Consider the following 23,136-nt stretch of genomic DNA (forward strand, 5'->3'; position numbering starts at 1 on the left):
CCCCCAGAAAGCATCACTCACACCAGCATGGATGACATGACCTGTGCCCACTGCTCACCATGCACCTGGCCAGAATCAAGAGCAAAGGTGGGTTTGGGTGTGAGCACTTGAAATAACTTTGAAAGAGAAGCAATCACCTTTTGCTGCTTTTTTCTTTCTTGCAGATGCTGGGATTGCCTCTGGGCACATGTGCTGAGCTCTCCCTGCAGGGAACTGTCAGCCCTGAATGCCTGTGCAATAACTGCAGCTGCCCAGGCAGACACAGGAAACTATTCCACACATGAAATTGCCATGACCCAAGGCACTCCTGGAGAGAGAGTGTAGAGAGTTAGAGCACTGATCCTGCTCCCTGCTTTCCCAGTAGTGCATGAACATGATTTCATCCTGATCCTGAGAGCTCCAAGGACAGTAACAACTGAGGTGCCACTGATGCTGCCACTTTTCTCATGGGCCTGGCCCAGAACCATAGCCCAGCAGGGGTCTGTGGGAGCAGTTCAGTTCCCCCTCCCTTCCTGCACTCTGGGCAGTTCCAGGAGCCATCTGATCCCTTTCTGAGGTTGCCACCACAGCCTAAGCTCCCCCCCCCACTGGGCCATGATGGCATCTGCATTCCCAGAGCCAGCGAACGGCTCCAGCCCTCGCACCACTGCCGCACATCAGGCCCGGCCAGGGGAGCTGAAATAAAGCCTGGAACTCTCAAGGGTAAACTGGCACCACAACCACAAACCTCCCTCAGTTGAGAGTAAAGAGGTGTCCCTGTATTTACACATGTCCAGGAACAATACTCCTCTAGAGCAGTCGTGGATTTACTTTTTTATCAGTTGAACTGGCACTGCTGCCACCTGATGCCATTAAATTCTCCATCCCCACAATCCCTGGTTCCCCTTGGCTGTGGGGTTTTTGCTGTCCCACAGTGAGTTAGGAGGGATCTCTGGCCAGCCTTGTTGCCCAAGAGCATTCAAAATCCTAATCCTCACTTCTCTGACTACTGAATACCTTAAACGCCACTCTGCGTTGTGCAAAAAAGTGCCTTGGTCCCACTGGGAACTGCACATCTCTAACAGCTGTTCTCAGTTATTCCAACTGAGTAAAATAATTATTAAGGAAAAGAGGAACCAGTTAAACCTAACAGCTTTTGCCTGATGTTTTCCTCAGGAATGAGTTAGGAGCTCAGTAGCAAGGCCCTCAGACAGGCACAGTGTCTGATATAAACTATATCTGTGCACACATAAAAAATAGGTTATATATAAATAGATAGCTATATGCCCTAATATATAATACATATTTATATTACAGAGTTATGTAAGGCATAAATATCTGCCCTACATATAACCAAAAATATTTATCACCAACTACCTCTAAATTACCCCCTGACCCCTGATGCTAGGAATGTAACATTTTTAGGGATCCTAAAATCAAACAGATGCAGGAAAGTAAACCATGATTTTATCCCATTAATTCCAAGATGTTTTCCTGGATGTGTGCTGCTGCGTCTGTTTTTCTGTAAGATCTTGTGCCTTATCCCTGAAGTGCACTCAGAATTGTCAGGATCATGAAATCCATTTGGGATTTTACTGTTGCTGCAGTATCCAGTGAGATGAGTTTTTTCAAAATTATTTCTCTTGGACCGAGCACATCTCCTCAAGTTCCTTCTCACTTTCTGCATCCTGGAAATGCAAAAAGGGAAAAGATCAATGTACAGCTCAAGTGAAACAAATAAAAAGCATCATTTCCCTTCTTTCTCTCCAACCCCAAATCAGTTTTTAAGCATATCATGGAATCCTGGAATGGTTTGGGTTGGAAGGAGTCTTGAAGCTCATCCAGTTCCACTCGCTTCCACTGGGCCAGGCTGCTCCAAGCCCCGTCCAAGCGTGAGTCTGAAAAACCCCAAACAAGTCCCAGATCTAGACAGCCCACTGGAAGAAAACCCAAAATTAATTAGAGCAGCAGAGCCTGGCTTCAGTCTGGCACTTCTCCTTGACAGCACGCAGAGCTGAACGGAGTGGTCAGGGCACACTCGAGGGCAAACTGGGAGAAATCACGGCGGGGTCTGCCCTGGGATGGAGACCCAGCGCCGTCCCGCTCGCCCCCCCTCCGGCCCCAGGGTGGGTCGGTCCCCTCAGCGCGCGCCCCTTCGGCCGGGCTCGCCCACTCTCCGTGAAGAGGGGCGGGAGAGGGGGCTAAGCAGAAGCTGCGGAGACAGGATCCCCTCATGCCGCTTCTCACCGTTGAAGTCCCCGGTGTCGGCCACCACCGTGGTGTGGTGCTTGAGCTGGTCCAGCGCCGACTCCACCTTCTGCCGCTTCACGGGGGACACCGACACGTCCGCGGCTCCGGGGGACTCGCGCGCCCAGGAGGGACGGTACGTGCCCGAAGGGCACCGGCCCGCGCGCTCCCGCCGCCCGCCGCCAATCCCAGCCTGGCTGGGCGGCAGCGGCCAATCAGGAGCGCGGACAGGAGACGGACGAGGCCGCGGGAGGGAGAGCGATTCTGATTGGCTGGTTCGTGAGGGCCGGGCGGGGGTTCGCCTTGGCGACCGTGACGCCGCCATCGTCCCCGACGGAGCGTATCGGGGGAGTCTCCGGGCCCCGAGATCTCTCGGGCCCGGAACCTCCTGTCCCCGGAGTCTCCGTGTCGCCAGAACCCCCGGCAGTCTTCCCCGCGGCCGCTACGGCGCCCGACCCGCCCCTGAGCCACCCGTCCCTCGTGGCCGCGCGGGGCCCGGGCGCGGCCGGTGCCGCAAGGTGGCGGCGGGCAGCCCCTGAGGGAGGCGGCCGTGAGGGAAGGCTCGGGGCCGCGTCGGTGGTGCCCCGCTGCAGGAGCTGAGCGCTCTGGGCTCCCTTCCCCGCCGTTGTGGCAAGGTTCGAAATGGTTTATCGAGTGCAGCTCCAGGCGCTGAGAGAGCCCTCGGCCCAGTAAGGCAGGTGTTTTGGGCTCGTGGTTCGCCTGAACTTTATTTAGGCTGTAAAAGAGGTGATCTTGTTAGTGTGGGCCCACTTGGAAATTGTACTCTCCAAAACATCTACAGAAGGAATTACCAGTTATTTCAGCTGGGTAATTTAATTGTTAAGGAAAAGAGAAGACAAACTTTTGCTTCTGGAAACAGGATGGCTCTTGGCTGGAAATGTTGGAGAATCCGTGTAACAGGCTCCTAGTCATGGGGTTATGCTGTTCCCTCTTTCTGTATGGTTCCACTTGGGACAGCTGCCACAGTCGTTCCCCTTCCAGAGAGGCAAGAATGTGCTTTTGTGCAGCCTTCTCATGCTTTGCCCCTATTCTTAAGACACAGCTATCCAGGCCGTAACATCCTTCCTGTTGAATGTCAGTCCCCAAACCCAAAAGGAAATGTGTGGTTTCAGACATTCTGCTGAGTTTCTGAGACTCTCAGTGACAAAGCATTATGAAAACCCAGTGAAAGAGACGGAGATGGAGTTATAACTTAACTATTTTAATAAATCTTGTACAGTGCATGGTTATATCATTGTCTCCTTCGCTCAGTTACATCAATGTACAGTACTTTATAGCAGTGTCTGCAGGCAGTACAAACAGAACAGATGCACAGCTCAGTCGCGTGGAAATTTGTAAAAGTGGCCTCTGCAATAAGGTCTACTGAGCTATTTGTTTTAGGAAGTGCTCCTGTGGCTCCCGGCTTTACAGAGCTGTCATGTACACTCCTGTTAAAATCCCAGATAACCGTAATTCCCTGTGATTTGCTTTCCTCTACACCCCAGGACTAGAAGATGGTGTGTTTCCTAGCTCAACATTCGTTTTTATTTTCATTTTAGAAACTTTTTCGCCTCCCGTGCTTGCCATCCTGCCTCCCATCTCCACCCTAATCCGGAGCCAGGGCTTCTCAGGAGGATTGTCCTCTTCATCCCTCCCTGACAAGGTGAGTGCCCTTCTCAGATCCTAGCAGGGCTGTGACTAAACCCAGGATCCTCCCCTGCCTGCACCCTAATTCTGCTGGTGAGAGCAGTGTCCTGTTTCAAATGAAGAAAACAGATTATCCATTGGAGACGCTTAAGAATGAAGCCAAAACTAAGGTGCACTGGTGTTCTCAGTTTTAGACATGAGCTCCCCAGATGCTGTTTTAAAGCTTTTTCCATTAAATGTGCAATGACAGGCACAAATTTGGACGAAGACTCAGCATGTGCTGAGAGAGAAAACCCAGCTGTCCCTGGGCTGTGGGCAGCTCTGGAGCTCTGTGTGCTTCACTGCTTTGCAATCAGATTGGTCTGTCAGTCAAACAGAGCTAGAAATGCAATGTGCCAAACTTGCTGTGGACAGGAACTACGCTGCTTGCTTGAGTTTTGAAATGGTGAGTAAATTTTGGAAGCATAATCACTTAATTCTGCTTCTAGGGAGAGGGATTTTCCTCACCCCTATTTACAGATTGCTATATACAAATGCACATAACTTTATGAAGGAAAACGGGAAGTAAAGAGCAACACCCTGTGCTAAATTAGAGGGGTTTTTTTCTTGTGGCCATTTAATTTGCGTTAAACCTGCCTTTCCCAGTGTGCTTTGGGGTTTCAGCTATTTGGGAATCATTTCAGCTGACTTTTTGCAGTGAAAACGTGAAGATGGGGACAAGTGACCAACACCCTGGGAAGGGCTGTGGGTGTGCCTGGGTCGGGAGCAAACGGTCAGGGCTTATCTTCTCCTGGTTTGAGGCCCGGTTTGGCAACACCACCACAACATTCCAGTGCAGGATCCGTGCCCCAGGGAAGGGCTGCACAGCTGCCCCGAGCCCCAGCCTCTGCATCAGCAGCGGTGGGCGGGTGGAACTCACCTATTTCCAGATTCAAATCCCTTTGTTTGTCACTCCTGCTCATTTCTAGGCACTGAAAGCTCATTTCAGCTGTTCAGAGATAGCACTAGCTGGTCCATGGATTTAAGGAAGCAGCCAGACTTTGGGAATGTGTGTTGCCATTCTAGCCTTGTCCAACGAGGGGGCACAGGGGGACAGGACAAGGACAGGCAGTTGTCACCAGCCCTCGTGGGCTGCAGGGGACACCTGCACTGAGGAGGAAATGGAAATGGAAATAGAAAGGGTTAGGTTGCCCAGAGAGGTCATGACTCACCATTCCTGGAAGTGTCCGAGGCCAGGTTGGACAGGATTTGGAACAACTTGGGCTTGTGACAGGCATTCCTGCCCATGGCAGGGGGGTGGAATGGGATGAGCTTTAATGTCCTTTCCTTAAACCCAAACCATTGCAGGGTTCTAAAGCCTTATTCCTCTGCTCCAGGCTCCAAGCCTTGAGGCTGGCCTCTCTTGTGCTGTGTGCCACGCCTGCTCTGCCAGGGGAGAGTGGGGAGCAGGGGACAGCCCTCGGAGAAAAGCTTTGGGGGTCTTTTTTTGCTTGAAGCCAGCCCTTGTACATCCAGCCCCGTGTGAATCCTGCTCTGATCGCATGCACGGAAAATTTCAGTATAAAATATATCGTTATTAAAAAAATACTTCATGCAAAATTAAAACACCTTTCCCAGTGGGACATGGTCTTATTGTCAACCCTTCCCAACAGTGTTCAAGGAATTGTCACTCTGATGGCAGCTGGACCCCAAGGGGAGCTCTGCTGCATCTGGCCTGGGCCAGGAATCATTGCTTTCATTCCCTTTTTTTCTGCACTACTTAGGGCTAAGAGCTGAAATAAAGCAGAGAGACTTTAATTTGCAGAATCAATCCTTTCCTGGCGGCGCTTCGTGATTTCTTGGAGCTCCGACTCCCCTCTGCTTTTCTGGAATGGAAACAAAACAGGCAGTTTGGATTTGAACTTCAAGCTGCAGTTAAGTGACAGTATTTAATTAATGCTGTAAAAGTAGAGCTAGTTTCAAAGAGATAAGTGATATCAGTAAAAAGCAGATTAATTAGTGGAAACAGGGGGATCTTACAGATTTGCTCAAAAGACACTTCGGAATTTTTACGTGTGTTTTATTGCTGGTGTAGGTTTGGTTGCATTTTTTTTCCCCACAATTGTATTTTTTAAAATGCCTGTTTAATGAGCTATCTGACGCTGCTGGTACAGCCCCCATTCCAGCAGGAATTATCCAGAAAAATGCTTACCTCCAGCTGGTTTTTCTCCACTGTGATCTTGCTGTAGACTCTGTTTCCCTCATCACCGCACACCTTCTTCAGCTCCTCTCTGTTGAGGGAGAAGAGCTGAGCTCCGGTGAGGATGCCCACGTGTTCCACGGTCCTGGGGAGACACAAAGTAGGGAGGTGACGATTGTGCTGCACGTGGCCTCGTGCCAGAGGTGAGGAGTTGGAGATGGGAGGCCAGGAGCTGCAGTGGGACCATATCACGGGGCCCTGGGGCTGTTCCAAGGTGGCAGCTGCAATTCCAGTAGCATTTCAGGCCTTGGATTTAGTTAGTTAACTGTTTATCTCCAAGAAAATATTTATACCAGAGAAAGGGAGTGACTTTGGGCTCTGAACATTCTGGTTATAGAGCCTGGATTGAACAGGGTTGAAATCTAATTTGCAACACAGGCTCTGTAAGTAAATCCAAGTGGCTTGTCCCAGGTGAGATGGTGCCGGTGGCCTCCCCCGCTCCTTCTCCAGGGAAGGACGAGCATTGCACGTGGCAATAGGGCAAATCTTACTCTTTGCTGAATGACTTGGCCTCCAGCCAGGCTTTGACTTCTTCAGTGCTGGATTCAAAGGTGAGGGGCACGAAAACTTGCTGAGGCTTTTCCACTTTGAAATTCCTGTGGGGAGGCTGAATTTTATTGTTTGTGATCTTCTTTAGCAGCTCGTCGTTCAGCTCATCCGTTTGGTGAATAAGTTCTGTAGAAACAAGTAGGGAATGAAAGCAAGTCTTCAGTCAAAAATGCCATTAAATGTTTGTGGGGAAACTGTAAGGCAGATGGGGATGTGGCTCAACATTCTTATTTAAATTCAGCCCAGAAAAGTGATTCCCATTTTCCTGTGCCCCTGTGTTGCCATTTATTTTGCTCCCATCACCCCTTGGCTGTTGCCTGATGTGGAAGCACAGTTCTGTGAGAATCTACAATTGGAGGTTTGGAATTGAGACCTTTTCAGTCCTCTCTGCTGCTTCTAGTCACTAATTTGCTGATCGCAGAGCTCCAGGTTTTGCTCCGCAACAGAACGGAAGCGGCAGGAAGCACAAACTGGGAATGAGCAACACACTCATGATGGGATGAGCTTGAAGGTCCCTTCCAGCCCAGGGCATCCTGTGCTTCTGTGAAAACTCCAGTGACTCTTCATCCAGTATCGCTTTCCCCATGAAACTCCTGAAGACTGTGGAGAATAACTCAGTGATACGAACAGATTTGTGTCCTTGTATTGTGGGGCTTCCTGTCGTCCCAGAAGGGCTCCTGCTTCCAGGAGTGGACAGGGTGGGATAAGGGGTGAGGTGAGCAGGGCCCCAGATCTCTCTCCTGCTCTGTGAGCCCCACAGCACGTGCAGGGTGAGGGAGTGATGCGGATCTCCTGTTTGGCCGGGAATTCTGTGGAACCACATGAAGGAAGCGGCCAGGCGGGCACTGTGTGTGTGCCGGGAGATGAGCAAAAGGAAGTGAGAGAAAGGGATTGACCTGAGCTGTTCCTTAGACACACTTAAACATTTTGGAAGAGAAAGGAAACTCTCTCCTTGGGAGGAGGAGGAGGAGGAAGTTAGAACTGGAGGAAGGAGGCATGGGGTGATCACTTATTGCCCTGCTCGGCCCGGGCCGCCCGAGAGCCCCGGCGGTGTCACAAGCCCCAGGGCTGCTCTCTTGGCTCTTGTCCTGCCTGGAATGGCCTCCAGACACAGTGCTGCTGCATTGCTGTGATCAGTAAAAGGTGCAGGGGAGCCCCTTGGGCAGGTCTGGTCCCCCGAGCGCCCAAACCCAGGGGAGCCCAGAGTGGGACACACACGTGCGTTCTTTGGCGTCCTGTGCAGAGTGGCGCGACAACATCTCACTGCCCCACTTATCCCCGGCGTAGCTGGCAGGCAGCTTGTGGGTTGGGCTGGATGGGCCATGGCCCCTGGGGCTCAGGTCTCCTTTGTACCTCTGGTTAGACTGGTTAGAAAGGGAAAGAAAAGTAAGAATTTTTTTTGGTCGTTTTTAATTTTCTTAAGCTTTCTGCCTCACACCCACGGAGGGACAAACTGCCGTGTTCTCCTTGTGCTGATGTGGGGCTGGGGAGACCTCAGGTGGAGCTGCATGGAAGAAGTTAATTTCTGGGAATGAAGAACCCAAAGCAAAGTCTGAAGTTTGCGCAAGGGAATTCCTAGTTGTGCCAAACGTGTTCGATCTCATTGGAAGGCAGAGCCTCACTGCTCCGTAGCTGGGATGTGAAGCGGGACCACTGCCAAGGGCCTGGAGCGGACTGGAAAGTTTTTTGACGTTTTGATTAAACTAGCAGGGATTTATCCAGAAGCCTGCTGGGCCGCCTTAGGCTTTGCCCAAACGCTGCAATACCAAAATGGGGAAGCAATTCCATGCTTCCCTAGGGTGTTTAGAACACTCCAGCTCCACGTTTCTGCAGTGCAAGTTGCAGTATTCAGTTAATTCTCACTTAGATGGTGTTTCCATCTGCCTCCACTCCAGTAACGTGTTCCTGGTGCTGAACTGAACTGGCTGAGGGAAGTGTCCATCTTTAATTTAACCCCCAAGAAAAATCTTGATGTGGAAAAATATGGAAAGCAGGAGGCTGGTGCACAAATAGGAAGGATAGGCCTTATTTGGGAAGACGATCGTAGCAAAATGTGAATTTTATCATAGGAGACTCAGGAATCTCCTGGCTTTGTCTACTTCTGAAGGTCTGTCCTGATTGGTGCATAGTATCCTAAGAAATCAGGGAGGTCTAATGCCAACATTATTCCCAGAGGCAGATTGTGCCCTGCAGCTGATACCAGTCAGGTATTACCTGACTACAGACCTGTTTGAGCTCTTCCAGTTTCACCACATCCAGGATATTGTACGGAACATAACCGGCCTGCCCACTCCGGTTGAGCAACTTCCACCACTGCTTATTATCTTCCAACACCTGAGAGAGGGACAAAAATAAATCTGCTGTGGGAAAATGGGATTTCAGGCATAAACAACCAGGATATAGCGGGGCCGAACCATCCAAAAGGTGAAGTTGCCAGAAGGACATCACTGAGGCCAGGAGCTCTAATCAGATCTGTTGCTCTCAGATGCAATCCAGGACTGAAACTTTTCCTGGAAAGCATCAGAATGTATCGTAAGGATGAACAGGAGAGCACCTCTGCGTGCTGAAGAACTCATAGTTCCTACATAATGTCCCTGTTTCTCCAGACCTTTTTTTCCTAATGACTGAGTTTCTGATGTCTTTTTGCATTAAAATAAATAATTAAATAAATAAAAAGCCACATTTTGCAGAGAAACCTTTTCCTCAGGTCACAGATCAGTGTCAGCCCAAGTCACGTCCCACCTTGTCCAGCTGCCAACAGTGCTGCAGTAAGAGAAAGGTTATGAGAAAGGTGCTTTTCAGAGAAAACAAATCCTCGTGGAGGAGGAAGTGGTGATAAGGAACCGACCCAGCGGGGGATGAGCAGGGCTCTAGAGCGAGTTGTTGTCCTCCCTCCTCACTGTGGTTAAAATGGGACCGATGTCTTTGAGCTGAGGAAATGACACAACACAGCACAGGCAGCCTGCTCCAGCTTTGGGTTTGAGCAAAGCTTTGTGTCACTGCTGAGATACCACCAGGGAAAATGGAGTTGGTGCTTGTTGCTATCCCGAGCTCTCTCCTGCCCCTGGGGGACACACCTTTTCCAGGAGCGGTCACGTACCTCCAGGATTTCATCCTTCAGCACCGAGAGCTCACTGGCGTTTCGCGCGGTGAAATCGTAGCGGATTTTGGCAAATCTCTTGGGCACAGCCACCCCCTGGGCCTCGAAATTCCTGCAGAAGAGAAGTGGCCTGAAGTTCATTAACCTGAGCTAGACTGTTGGAAGGACTCTGTGTGGAAGCTGGAATTGTATTAGAGGACCATCATAAACTAAAAATATATGTGACAATGTGGCCAGATTGCAATGAATCTAAAGACAGGACAGGGTTGGCTCGAGCTCACAGAGCTGCTGCCTCCAGTGTAAACTAACCGCCTCGTGAAAGCAAATGGTTTTTCACAGACATTATTCAAATAAAAGGGGAAAGGGGAAAAATAACCCAACCAAGAAAAAAGGAAGGTTCCCATTAGCAAAAAAAGCCTACATGAAAAAGTGAGGTTGTGAGCTATGGCCGAAGGGCCGAGTTTGGTGCTGATTCTCAATCAATTCAGCAAATGACAGTGCATTGATGCAACTGTTTTTTTAGTCAAATTTAGTCCTGATTCTTCACAGTAATTTGCCTCAAGAAAATGAGCCCCATATCCTTTGGTGAGTTCCCTGTTGGCTGAGGCCCAGACCTTCAGGCCGTGACTTCTCAACATACTTGCAGTGAGACTGGCTCCCTCTTAATTGCTTCTTTTTGAAGTATGGTTTGTCACTATCATCCTGCTGAAGATGAACAGGGCTGGTGTCTCATCTTCATGTATTCTTCCCCCTCCTCCCCTCTCCTTCTTTTCCCCTTTTTCACCTCTAAATAAATTTCTTCAAGGCGATTTAACCCTGGGATAGTCTAATCCACTTTAGTCCTTCGTGGTCCACCCTCAGATAGATGTGTTGGCACAGAAGAAGTAAGGGTGTTCCTTTAGGATCTGATACTGTAATAAAGGGAAGAGAAAGATGAAACAGGCATTTCATGTTTGTCTGTTTTCTCTCCATGTCGTTTCGTGAACATGTACTCACACTTGGCCAAGAGTAGTGCATTCAGACACTGAATATGAGTGTTGAAGAGGGGACTGAGAAGGAAGAAGCTTAGTGTTCTGCAATAGGAATTATGCTTTGGGGATTTTACGAATTGTTTCCCTCTTTTTCACCATCATGCTCTTCTTGCACACTTCCTTGTCTTTTGCTATTGAGCGAAAGTCTGGAGGCTCAGAAAGCCCAAGTTTCATCTGAGAAAGATTTCCTGTGTCAGAGAGAACGGAAGGGATTCTGTTTCCATCCTTTCATGCCAGGAAGGATGAACTGCCTGTATCAGGAGGTGCCGAATTGGTTCTGGGTGCTGCTGTAGCTCACAGAATTGCAAGACCCAGTGCTGCAGGAGTTCAAATAACAGACCGGTGGAAAGGCTCAGGGGCCACAAGCTGTGCTGCATCTCTCATGGACTTGCAAGGAACCTCTCCTTTGGTGTCTGTGCAAGTGCTGGCTGATGTGGGCACTAGGATTGCTCTTTTAATCAGGCAGCTCCAGTACCTTTCAGAAAAGAATTTTCATGGCACATCATGAGCCATTAATCTCTTGACTAACCATAACATTTCCTTACTCCTTGGTTTTACAGCATTACTCAAACACTGACATTTGTCATTTCACCAGCCATCTCCCTTGACCTCTAGCATCAGGCACTTGCAGGGGGAAGGATCTGGTCTCACAAATATTTTCATACTCTGATCTCTGTGATTTATTAACCATGAAGTTTTGCCTTCAGAACTCAAGATGCCATTTCAAATAATTTCATGTGCAAAAGTCGAGTTATTGGGCAAAAGGGATCCTTGATAGCTGGGTACAAAGGACAGCAGGACTGCTGTTGCTGTTTTCTTTTCAACTACTGTGCTTGCTGTGTGACCTTGAGGAAATAGGTTCACTGCAGCTTTATGGTTCCGTTTTTGCATAGGGAAAATAAGGGCAGTGATAATTGCTTTCAGTTGTAAAACACTTCAAGATTTATGGAATATGAATGATTCTTACTAAGTGAAAAGTGTTGCAAAGCTGGCTTAGTTGCACACTGTGCTAACAAAATCCCGTATCAGCCTATTGACCCCAGCCTGAAACACTCATTAAAGTTTATAGGACATTTTGGTGGATGAGTTGAGGCAGTTGTTCTGCTGGAAATATCATACTGAAAGCACTTTTAAATCCATCATCCGCTTTGACTTTTTTCTCTATTAAAACTAAACACAACTGCTTGCTCTTTCCAGTTTTCTTAGTTTAGTTTTTGATGGGTAAGTACTCACTGTTAACTCAGCTTGTACCCCCATGGCATCTGAGACATTACAGTTCATTCTAGTCATAGCATAAACACACAATAGCTGTTGTACTGAGACAAAAAGAGTTATAAAACATGTAAGATATCCAATGGACTGGTATTAACTATCAAGTTGCATGGTCACTTTTGAATGTCAAATGTTCTTTTTATGGATACTGCATTAATTTAATTTGTGCTTAAACGTTAGCTAGGCTAGACATTGGTGTCTGAAAAGTTTACATATTTTTCCAATGTCAAAATGTGTAAATTTAGTATTAAAGAAACAAAACATATTTACTTGTACTAGAGGAAAAATACTTTCGTAGCAAAGAAATTAACTGAGGTGCTCTTTAGAAATAGGTCTGGCTTGCTTACAGAATTGTTGCTTATGCAGTAAAGCAGATCTACAGATGTTTTCTTTTTTTCTTCCAGATAAAACTTGGATTGTTTGAAAAGTGGGGAGATATTTCACCATAGTACAAAAGAAGATACAGAAGAGGAGAGCAGAATGAGAGCTTTGCAAGTGCCACATGCCTGCAGCCTGCTGTCTTTAGCGATGCTGTTCCTTCCAGTCACTGGAACGTCAAAACAAAATATCCCAAGACTGAAGCTTTCCTATAAAGGTAAACTTTTCAGTAGTTTTTCTGATTCTGGCACTTTGGTTTCGATGTGATACTGCCAGCAGTTCTTTTTGTATTACTAACCAGGAAATACATAATAGAAGCCTTAAAGATGGATGAATTCTGCCTCGGGGCAGTATTAAAATCTGGGTTTTTTGTTGTGTCGGGGCACATGTTTCTGAAGTATAAATGTCTTTTAAAAGTATTATTTCTGTTTGCTCCAAGAGGATGTTAACAGAGTATACATAAATTAGAGGGGAGTGGTCCTTGAAAGGCTCTGAGGTGCATTGGAGACATTCCTGTGTGGCTGGTGTGGATGATGTGACACATGGAGGACATTCACACCTTCCTACAGCATCAGAGAAAGTTGAGAGCGCTGACTCAAGTGTTTCAAGGGGACTGACATTTATTTTTGTAATAATTCTTTTTCTATCACTAAGTGGGTATGTTAAACTCTTCATATGTGGTTTTCTTTCTCCTTGCCTCTTTGGATCACAAAAGCGTGATTCTCTGCAGAATTTCTTAGTCTTGTGTGTAGTTCTTGTTAAGAATGGTACCGTCTGAGGGATTTCAACACAGACATATTTATGTATTAATGGCCAATTTTTTAAAGAAGGTGGATTTCTTTTTGCTTTGAATGTACAGTACACCTCCACAGGCACAGAGATGTGTCACTGACACTTCCTTCTTTAGTGAAAACAAATGCTCTCCAGTTAGTTATGTTTCAGCTATGTCAGCACCTTGCCCTTAGGGGAGCTATTTCTGCTCTGTTTTTCAAACTTATGTCTTCCTATGCATTGCAGAGTTACACTCAGGATGGTGTGATGGGACAGGCTGTAGAGCCTTCATCGGGGCTTATGATATGTTTATCATGAGTTTAACACCCAGAGAAATGTATTGAGTAAGCAGAATGACATGCTATTTATTTACAAGCTTCTCTTTTGCTAGCTTTGCATGCCACTGTGCATGCTATTCCACTGTGTATATAAATGTGTTTGGATGTGTTTGTGCGAGAGAGACAGAGGAAGCAAGATCAAGGGATCTTGACAACATTTTTATAAATTCAGGGAACAGTTGCACTCCCTGAAGCCAATGCATACAGAAACTGAAAGAGCTGACATGAGTTATGAAAGTTAGCAGTAAAACCCTCCTGACATACAGCCGGCCTTCTCACAGCTAGGCCTTTTGAGCTAATTCCCAAAAGCAGCATATACCATATGGCCATGGCATTTACTGTGGATTTGACACTCACGATTAGTGAATTCCTCTCAACTTCAAAAGCAGATAGCCTTTGGCAAAATCCTGATGGATGCCTTTGGCAGGTAAAGAGGGGGAGAAAGAAAAATTAGTGAGGTCAACACAGGGGAAAAAAAATGGCTGAAATCTTAGTTTAAAATAGTGGCAGAGACCTGCTGGGAACAGTTGGGAAAATGCCTGAGCTTGTTTAAAAAGACAGTGAGCAGATGATTGATATTTAGGCCCTGACCCAAACTTTTATTAGCAACTTTATAAACCTTTCAGTTTGGCTTGAGGGATACCGTTTCCTGTCCAAACTTATTCACCTATATCCCTGTAGGGGGGGAAAATCAACAACAGATACAGATGCAAAACAGCACATAAATCTTAGTTTTGAGAGCTGTGATGGAACTGAAAAGTCAGAAGAAAGAGAATTACCAGAATTTATTGTGCCTTGTCTTACTTTCTTGGGGGGTTGGAAGGTGTATATTTTTCCACATGGAACAAGAAATAATTTAATGCTGTTTTTTCACATTTATGTATTGTAAATGATTCCAGTATGGCTTATCATAATTAAACTATATTTTGCGTGTTGACAACAGAATATCAGATGTACTGAATATTTAATATAGTTGTGAGAATTAAGTCTACCTTCCTCCCCCCAAATCTTTCAAACAAAACAATTCCAAGGTTTCTGAGAATAAGATGTAGGAGAAATGAACTGGTTTTTTGCCAGTTCTCATAAAATTGTTAGTCATGTCACTGACAAGTCCTGGCATCTCTGTTCTTTGGAATTCATACTTGAACTCTCATGAAGAGGAGAATACAGGGCTCTTTTCCTTCTTTATGGAAAACAGATGAGAACTGGCCACATCAGGCAGTTCCAAAAACCTGGTCACATGTGTCTTTGAAGGGAAGGTTTCATCTCCTTTCAGGTGCAATGTGCTTATGGCATAGCTCCATCTTCCCAGAAGAGCTGAGCATTTGCTGGGGCAGGAGAGCTGGAAGTAAGCGGGACTTTGCTCTGCAGTTACTGAAGCTTCCAGTTGCATCAATCAGTGGTGGATGGAGGAAGAGGGAGAGGGTAGGGTGGTTAAAGATGTGTCTATAACTGCAGGAGTGCTTCAATAAACCACAGCATGTCAAAGCTCCTTTGTGTTCAAACAGCAATTGAAATTTTAGACCTTCTCTGAATGGCAGTTATAGGTTTCCTTCTTCTCAAGGTTGTCATCTTAACGAATGGGAATCTGTGCAGGAAATGTTAAGATATTCCAGTGAGTGATGTTGGGATCAATGTAAAGTCATACAATGGATTTCCTTTATTGTTTGTCCCAGTCTAAAGATGTGTTCTAAAAAATTGTGCATGTATAAAACTAAAACTACACACAAATCAATTAAAATATGTTGTAGTACAGAATCAAAGTCATATATTTTCCACCTGTGTTAACCGAATACACTATGATCTTTAATCACATATCTCATCCTTTCACATTTTCCCTGATCCATTAGTTGAAAAATTCTCTTATTCACTCAGACTTAACGTTTAGATACTCGTTCATGTCATTACTATCCCAGAAATTGTCACTCCTCTTGTGATGTTTTTAGGGTGCTCTCACTCCATATACCTTACTTATTCAGTGTATCTTAGATACTTCTACAAGATTGAGGTGCTTTTACTATTACAGCTTTACTATTAGGAGAAGGTAACAAACTGTCTTCTAATAGAAGATTATGATCTTTAGAAAACCAGGGGATGATTTTGAGTAATATTCCATATTTTGACTCTCTTTGCCCAGTACTGCTTTCAGTCTAAGACCAACAGTGTGTATTTATCACTCATTTTCATGTAGCTGGAGATAACCTGTGACCTTCATCCAAACTGCAGAACTCCACAAGCACAGAAGTGATATTCAGCTTCCCTAAGCAGCACGTCCTTGTTGTCTGCTGCCTCATTTAACATCCTCATTCCAACCTCTAGAGCAGATGCAGAAGGTTTTCATATACCAGTGTAATTCATTAATGTCATTTTCAGGACAGCATCAGTTCTGTTACTAAAGAATGGAAGGCTCAGTGTCCTAATTCATGTATGTTTAATTCATACAGTGTAGACAGTCTTGTTTCTGTTTGATCTTCTGAGTAATAATTTTTCCTAATTCATTGGGAGGTCCTTCCATAAATATCGTGTGTGTGTCTTTTTAGATTTTACTTCATAGGGAGAAGTAAAGAATAGCCAGACCAGAAGGTTGATTGCCTTCTGAGAAAAAGAAGAAAAAAAAGCAAATTTTTCTCAATTTGTGGCTATCCTAAAATTTTCCTGCCGAAAGAGAGAATCCTAATTGCAAGTTTAACCCTATTGATTTGATTTACTTGGCTGCTTTTCATGGACATTTTAGTAAGTGTAGTCTGTGTTCTCAGTGAATGCATTTATATTACAAAAGTGTGCACCCTAGTTTCTTGGCTGGGGGGCATGCCCTAGCCCAGATTTGGACATTGTCACCAGTGACATCCACAAACATCTATCATTCCCGTGTGGGAATGTGGCCATTCCCCAGAGCAAGCCATGCTTACTGTGACAGCGGTGACTTGGTCAGAGGACCAGGAATCCTGCATTGTGACACAGTACAGAGGAATAAGCAGGACTGAAGGCAACGTTTGGCTTTTAAAGCAGGATTTACTTAGCACTGTTAAAAACGACTATGGTAGTAATTTACATCTAATAAACAAAAGCATTATTCTCAGCTGATTTGTTTTTCTCCATATAGAATGAATTAAGATGCAGTCTCATTCTCACTGAAGTCATGGCAAGAGTTTTTCCACTGAAGTAAATTGAAGCAAGATCAAATTCACGCTCCTCACTTTTTTCATCTTACCTAAATAAACTAAAGACAGGTAGTTCTTTCTCCTCTGCTGAAGGATGACAGTGCTAAATCATCAGCTCCACATGGAAATTAGCCATGTTTAAGGATTGTTTAGTTTCACGCAGTGTTTTGCACACAGGATTTTCTTCCCCCAGAGTGATCTATTCTTAAAACATGGTGAAAAAGCAAACAGAGAACATTTTGGTGCCAGGAATTCTTTTGAAAATTTGACTGGGTGAGTGCATTTCCTTAATGTTCAAAAATTATCCTTTGACCATGCTATTTAACAGTGTCAAGCATTCTGTTCTCTATATTGTTTTTGCTTTAAACCTGTTTCATTTTAGAACTGATGAGATGCTTAACTGTTGCATCAGAGCAGTTAGTTTGTTCAGTTTCAGTACAGCTGGCTTATTTCCATGTCATGCATCATTTAATTATACATATAAAACATAGTTAAAATTGTACAGCTCCATGAGCCTCACTTAAACTGTCTGTGGCACTGCAGTAATCCCAGTACCCTGACAGGGTGTTGCACAGCTGTGACTGGTTGGAATGTGGTAAACTGGTGATGTGTAAGAGAGCCTAGAAGTGAGCTTGCATTTTGCAGCTGTGCTTGCTCTACTGGAAGAGGAAGTTAAACCAGAAAAAAACTGCTCTTGTGGCAATATCAGCATCTGTAAATCTGAATGCTTAATGAAAATCAAGGAAAATGTGCTGAGTGAGGAAGTGGTGCTTTTCCCTTGTTTGTCATTTAATTAATTTTTGGTGGTTTGTTATTTCTCAGAAAAATCTATCTCAGATTCCTCTGTGGAAAAACATGAAGTGTTTATGTGAGAGTGAAGATCCTAGTATTGGATGATTGTCTAGATATGCAAAAGACTTTGCCTGTTTTGTCTCAAAAATGCTTTCTGGAGGCAGTGATCATTGAGACTTAAAATGTACCCTAGCTTGAAGATGGATGGGCACTGCTGTCCATGTGTATATGCTGTCGACTGAGTATAAACTTGAAGGCATTTATTACATCTTAGTAATGGGAAAAGCAGCAAATTTCTTACAGACATTTTTTTCCTTTTTTAAGCTAGTGAACTTGAAGGTCAGATTCAACTATATGTTGCATTTTCTGTCATATAATTATCATATCTATAATGTCCTGAAGAGCAGCCTCCAGTCAGTGACATCAACAGTTTACACAGCAGTTGAACTAAGAATAACCTTGGAGAACTGACCCATGTCAACCTCTTATGAGTGTAAACTCTAGTTCACAACAGTTTCTGTTTTTTCATGATCACAGAAGGGCCTCAGTTGGATAAAAGAAGAATTGTGTTCAAAAAATACAAAACTATTCTGCTGAATGTTCACTTTACTGTATCTCAGAAGATGAGAGGAAACAAAACTGAAAGAGTAATACTTAACAAAGTATTTTTGCTCCCTTATAAAAAGAAGGACAGGACAACATCAAAAACAGCTTCCCTAGAAGAATGCAGGGAAGATACATGATAAGTGGCATCAGCTTGGAAGAGGGATCAAAACTCTTTCTTTGATTGCTTTTACTAATGACATCTGTTTAAGCAAATCCAATTCAGAGCAGTTTCAGGAATCCCAAACTTGTTCTCTTTCTGAGCACTATTTGGAGGGCATGATCTGCCTGACATCAGTGTCTGTCTAGCAGTGGACATCTGTGGTCACTATGCAGGTGCTCGATTCACATCCTGTTTCCTTTTCCTCCCTCCCCATTTCTGCAGTTCCATTTGTAGGTGAGTTCCCCAAAGAAGAGCTGAGGAACATAGGGGATGACTCTTCCGTACTCACAGTCCTTTGGAGATAAATACACAGAGATAGCAGAAAGAGTCAGAATTTCCTTTAATAAACCAGCGCAATATCAGACAGGAAGGGCCAGGAAGTGCTCCAAGAGCTAGAGCATTACACAGACGGGCTGGGAGGGCTGGGAATGTTCAGCCTGGAGAAGAGGAGGCTCTGGAGAGCCCTTAGAGCCTTTTCCAGTGCCTAAAGGCGCCCCAAGAGAGCTGGAGAGGGACTTGAAGAGCCTGGAGTGAAAGGACAAGGAGGAATGGCTTCCCGCTGCCAGAGGGTGGGTTTAGATGGGATATTGGGAAGAAATCCTTCCCTGTGAAGGTGCTGAGGCCCTGGCACAGGTTGCCCAGAGAAGCTGTGGCTGCCCCTGGATCCCTGGCAGTGTCCAAGGCCAGGCTGGACAGAGCTTGAAGCAACCTGGGATAGTGAAAGGTGTCTCTGGCCATGGCAGGGGGTTGGAACGGGATAATCTTTAAGGTCCCTTCCCACCCAATCCCTTCTGTGATTCCATGATTCCAGCATCTCTACACACATGGAGAGCCAAAGCGCAGTGCAGCATCTTTGCCACCTGATCCTTAAGGTCACTTTGCTGGGCTGATGTTGGGAAACAAGACCTATGGATGGACTGATGAAGTCAGTCAATATTTTTGCCTCCTGCGTGGAAAACACCTGCGATTCCTTTCCTTGCAGAGCTGCTGGGGGTTAAACAGCAGACAGTGCTTATGGGAATAACCCCTCAGCTGATCTTTGTCTTCCCTTGATGGTTATTAACAGTGGCAGGGAGTTGTCTCCAGGATGCCCAAACGTCCCAGTGTCACTGTACGTGTCCGTGTGCGTTCATGAGGTTCCGAGGCGGGAGCCAAAGCTCCGGGCATGCGGATCCATCACCTATTTCCATGTGGAGTGATGTTCTGTTTGAAGGCATCCCCGACCTGTGTCTGCTCAGCCGTCTGGCCACGCTTGAGTGAGGAGTTCCAGTAAGGATATCCATTGGCTGAGGAGAGCTGGAAAGGCAGACATGGAGTCAGTGTTACCAGGAAAGGGGAAAGCTGATCGGAGAAAAGGAGAGGGATAGTGGTAGATGAGTCATGGTCTGGCAGATTTTGGTCAAGGTGTTCTCCAGGGAAGCCTGTGTCCCTGGAGCTCAGTTACGCTGTAGGGTGCTGTTGCCTTGGATTGGGAGAGGCTCATTATTGCTGCCCTTTTCCAGCCTCATTTGCTTTCTGTATTTAACTGGGGCAACCAGATCCAACTGAGTTTTGAGCCAACTACTTGTTGCATGCCACCACTACCCCTGCAGCTCCATTTCTCCGGAAAAGGGGGAGGGAGAGTGAAGAGACAGGGACACAGGACTAACCTTCCTCTTGCAAGTGTCCAATGTCTGTTTCCCAGGGAGCTCCACGGAAGATTTCTGTGGGCGGTTCCCAGCCGTTGCGGAATTTGGGGATGTAGGTGGGGACATTCGTGTCTCGGGGCCACTCGGCTCTAGGACAGAAAGTGGGAATATGAGGTGACATCCACGAAGAATGTGTCTTTCAGGGCATCCCCTGAAAGAAGAAGCAGGAGCATCAGGGAATCCAAGCATCCCGTCTGCGTGGGGAGCCTGGGGAGATGGCAGCTCTGTCCTTACCTGGATCTGGTCCATGTCTCCCCCAGGGAATCCCAGAGGTTTATCTCTTTGGGTGTCAGGTGTCCTCTCAGGAAATCGGTGGTGTCTTTACAAAGCAGTGGGCTGAGGACAGATGGGGCCAGCTCGGGGCCACCGCAGCTGTTGATGATCTGGGTCACACACAAACCACACAAAGAGGAGAGAACTTGCAGGAAACGGTCAAAATGTCAAACCAGGGACACACAGATGAGCAGGAATCGAAGACAAAGCTGATCCTTGGATCAGCACAGTCACTGCAAGAAACATCAACCTAAGTCTTTGAAGGAGACTGGACAGTTCAAGGGAACATGAGATTTTTTTGGATTGGAGTCAAAGGAAGAGCTGATCTACAAATGAGCTGTTGTTACAGACGAGTGAAGTGTCAGAAGCTGACACTTCAAAAAATGGAAAGTATCTTGCTATTCCTTTGTGGCTCCTTTTCCAAGTTGGGATTTCTGCTTCCAAGCATTTTCAGTGCAAATACTGAGCCGTATTTGCCTGAAGGTGAGACCAGACAGATTCCCAGTGGGGACTCCAGCTGGCTGCCCCTTTTGTTCACAGTAATGCCTTATTGACCCGGTGGAAGGATTCATATTTGCTGGGATTCCTGTATTTACTTCAAGCTTCAAACCGGATCAGAGGCCAGGAACAACCGGCATCGCTTCTGGAAGTTCCTGAGAAAGCTGTGGCCAGGTATGAGCAGTTTTCCAACCCTGTTGCACAATCTATCTACTTGTAAGTGTGAACTAGAAATAAAAGGAGTTCCCAGTGAGACCTGGGAATAAGATTTACCAGTTCCAGCGGCCCGAAGAGGAAATGCACCAACTCCGAAGCACGGGGGTTTTGGATGTGCTTCCTTAGTTTGGCCTGAAAAGAGAACGTAAACACAGTTTAACCCTAACCTGAGTGTGCCTTCTCTTTTCTGTCACATGGGGCGAGTGTTGTGGACTGATGAGAAGAGTAAGGGATGGAGGAGTAGGAATCATTCATTTTTATTTTGTGTCCATTTCTAATTCCCAATGAATTTCAGGCGGGGGGGAATACCCTCTCTGTTAAATCAGTGCCTTTAAAGCTAATTTGAACAGACACAGAAGACCTTGGCTTATTTTGAAAGTCCTAGTGAGGAAGGGCCAGGATTGTTGGTGCTTCTGCCTCTTGCAGGGTTGAGAATCCCACTAGTTCCATGGATGAAAACAACAGGATAGGTGTTCTGAGGGTCCCCTGGCAAACTGCTGACAAGGGAAAGTCTCCACCAAGGTCTTGCCTGGGGCACCTGGAGCTGCCCTGGCCACTGAAAGGCTCCAAATCCAGTGGTATTTGAGGTGAGCTGTGGCAGAATGGAGGAGCAAACACTTGGGATTGATTTACTGCAAGAACTGGGTTTCAGTAACAGCAATCAGCTGAGCTGTGGTGAGAAACCTCTCCAGTTTGTGCTCCCATTCAGCTCCTTCTCCTGTCCTGGACTCCTGGCGCTGTTGCCATGGGAGACAGGCTCCCCGCTCCTACCGAAATGCAAAGCATTTGAAATGCCGGAGATGAAACATTAATGTGGAGTGGGAAACAACTGCTGGCAGCAGGGTGACCCAATGAACGGGCACTTCCCAGGGACTCGGCAGCCCCATGGTGAGGAACGTGGCAGGACCCCACCACAGTGTCCCAGCTCTGCTGCGTGCTCCACCCTGGGCTCTTGCCAGGAGATCAGCTGCTCCTTCTGATTCTGAGCAGGCACAAATTAGCCATATTTGCTTCTCAAAGAAAAGGCTGGAGCTTGGTATCCTGCTTTAAGGTTGTTTACAGTCTCTTGGTTTTCCTTATTAATAACTGCCCAGGAAGGAGCTTGTAGGATGTGTTCACTGGACAAGTTTGGTCACAACTGACAGAATTCCTGCTGCAGTGGTGAGGCAGGGACTGAGCCTGGTTCACTGTCCCCAGAGCTCGGGTAGTACAGGACAGTCAGGCCAGTAAAGCCCCTGCTCAGGGCTGGGAACGAGATCCTGGCCAGCTTTCCCTCTCTGCCCCTCTCTGCAGTCCTGCTGGCCTATGTCATGCCCTGGGGCCACTCTGCCGTTGCTCAAATGGCCAAAATCCACTCATCCAGGAGTGGGAAAGGGAGGGAGGGCACAGGAATTCATCTTAGGTGGTGAGGCCTGGAAATTTTCAAGGCAACAAATTGATCCTCCTCCTCCTCCTCCTCCCCCTCCTCCAGCAGCTCTTCCTCCTCCTCCGACTTCGACTCGGATCCGAGCTCCTCCAACAGCAGCAGCAGCAGCAGCAGCAGCAGCAGCAGCAGCAGCTCTGAGGATGAGCCCCCGAAGAAGAAGAAGAAGAAATAGCTGGGGAGCTGCAGGACTGGTGTGGAGTGGGGGACAAGCCCCTCCCAGGGGCTGGAGCACACGGCTGCCAAACATTCAATGGTCAACATTTCTACTGCTCACACTTTCCAAGTGTTTTGCCTAGTTGTTCCTAGGACATGGAAGGTATTAAATGGCTTCCTGAGATGTACTGAGAGAGTATTTTTGTACTTTATCCTTTTATGGAAGATTTTACTTTTTTAGTTCCAAGAAAAATTTAAAAAAAATCTATCATCAGATTCGTTTCCATGAGCTGAAGTCCAGTAACCTGGATGCTTACATGCTGGAAAGCAAAAGCTTTTTATTGCAGGTTATGTTGTGCATCGTGTGCTGTTCCTCTGTTAATGACAGCTTCACTTCCATTGAGAAAATCCTCTCCAGCTGTTAAAAGCAGAAGTTTTTCAGCGCTGCTGTGGAGCTGTGGCATAGTTGAAGCTGAATGCACAACGTGTCCCACACAGAGCCTCCCATCTCATCAGCTGGTGCCAAATGGATTCTGTGCTGCTGAGCTTGTGTTCCAATGGCTTTTCCTGATGCTTCCAGGTCCAGTCTTAAGTGCACCATCCAGCTGAGCT

At 46.4% G+C, this 23,136-nt stretch overlaps 1 pseudogene across 1 annotated transcript; it reads right to left on the reverse strand.

Annotated features, from left to right (window-relative positions):
- Positions 1-5,666: 5,666 nt before the first annotated feature.
- Positions 5,667-21,077, reverse strand: LOC309585820 (epidermal growth factor receptor kinase substrate 8-like protein 2; annotated as a pseudogene). The gene is made up of 10 exons: positions 21,003-21,077; positions 20,193-20,341; positions 19,921-20,047; positions 19,451-19,566; positions 9,762-9,873; positions 8,876-8,995; positions 7,878-8,025; positions 6,604-6,787; positions 6,065-6,197; positions 5,667-5,738 (listed from the first exon to the last, which is right to left on the reverse strand). The product of its transcript is annotated as an epidermal growth factor receptor kinase substrate 8-like protein 2 (transcript).
- Between the last annotated feature and the right edge of the window lie 2,059 nt (positions 21,078-23,136).

The sequence above is a fragment of the Coloeus monedula genome, assembly GCF_965178545.1.
Source record: "Coloeus monedula genome assembly, contig: HAP1_SCAFFOLD_482, whole genome shotgun sequence".
Taxonomy (NCBI): Eukaryota; Metazoa; Chordata; class Aves; order Passeriformes; family Corvidae; genus Coloeus; species Coloeus monedula.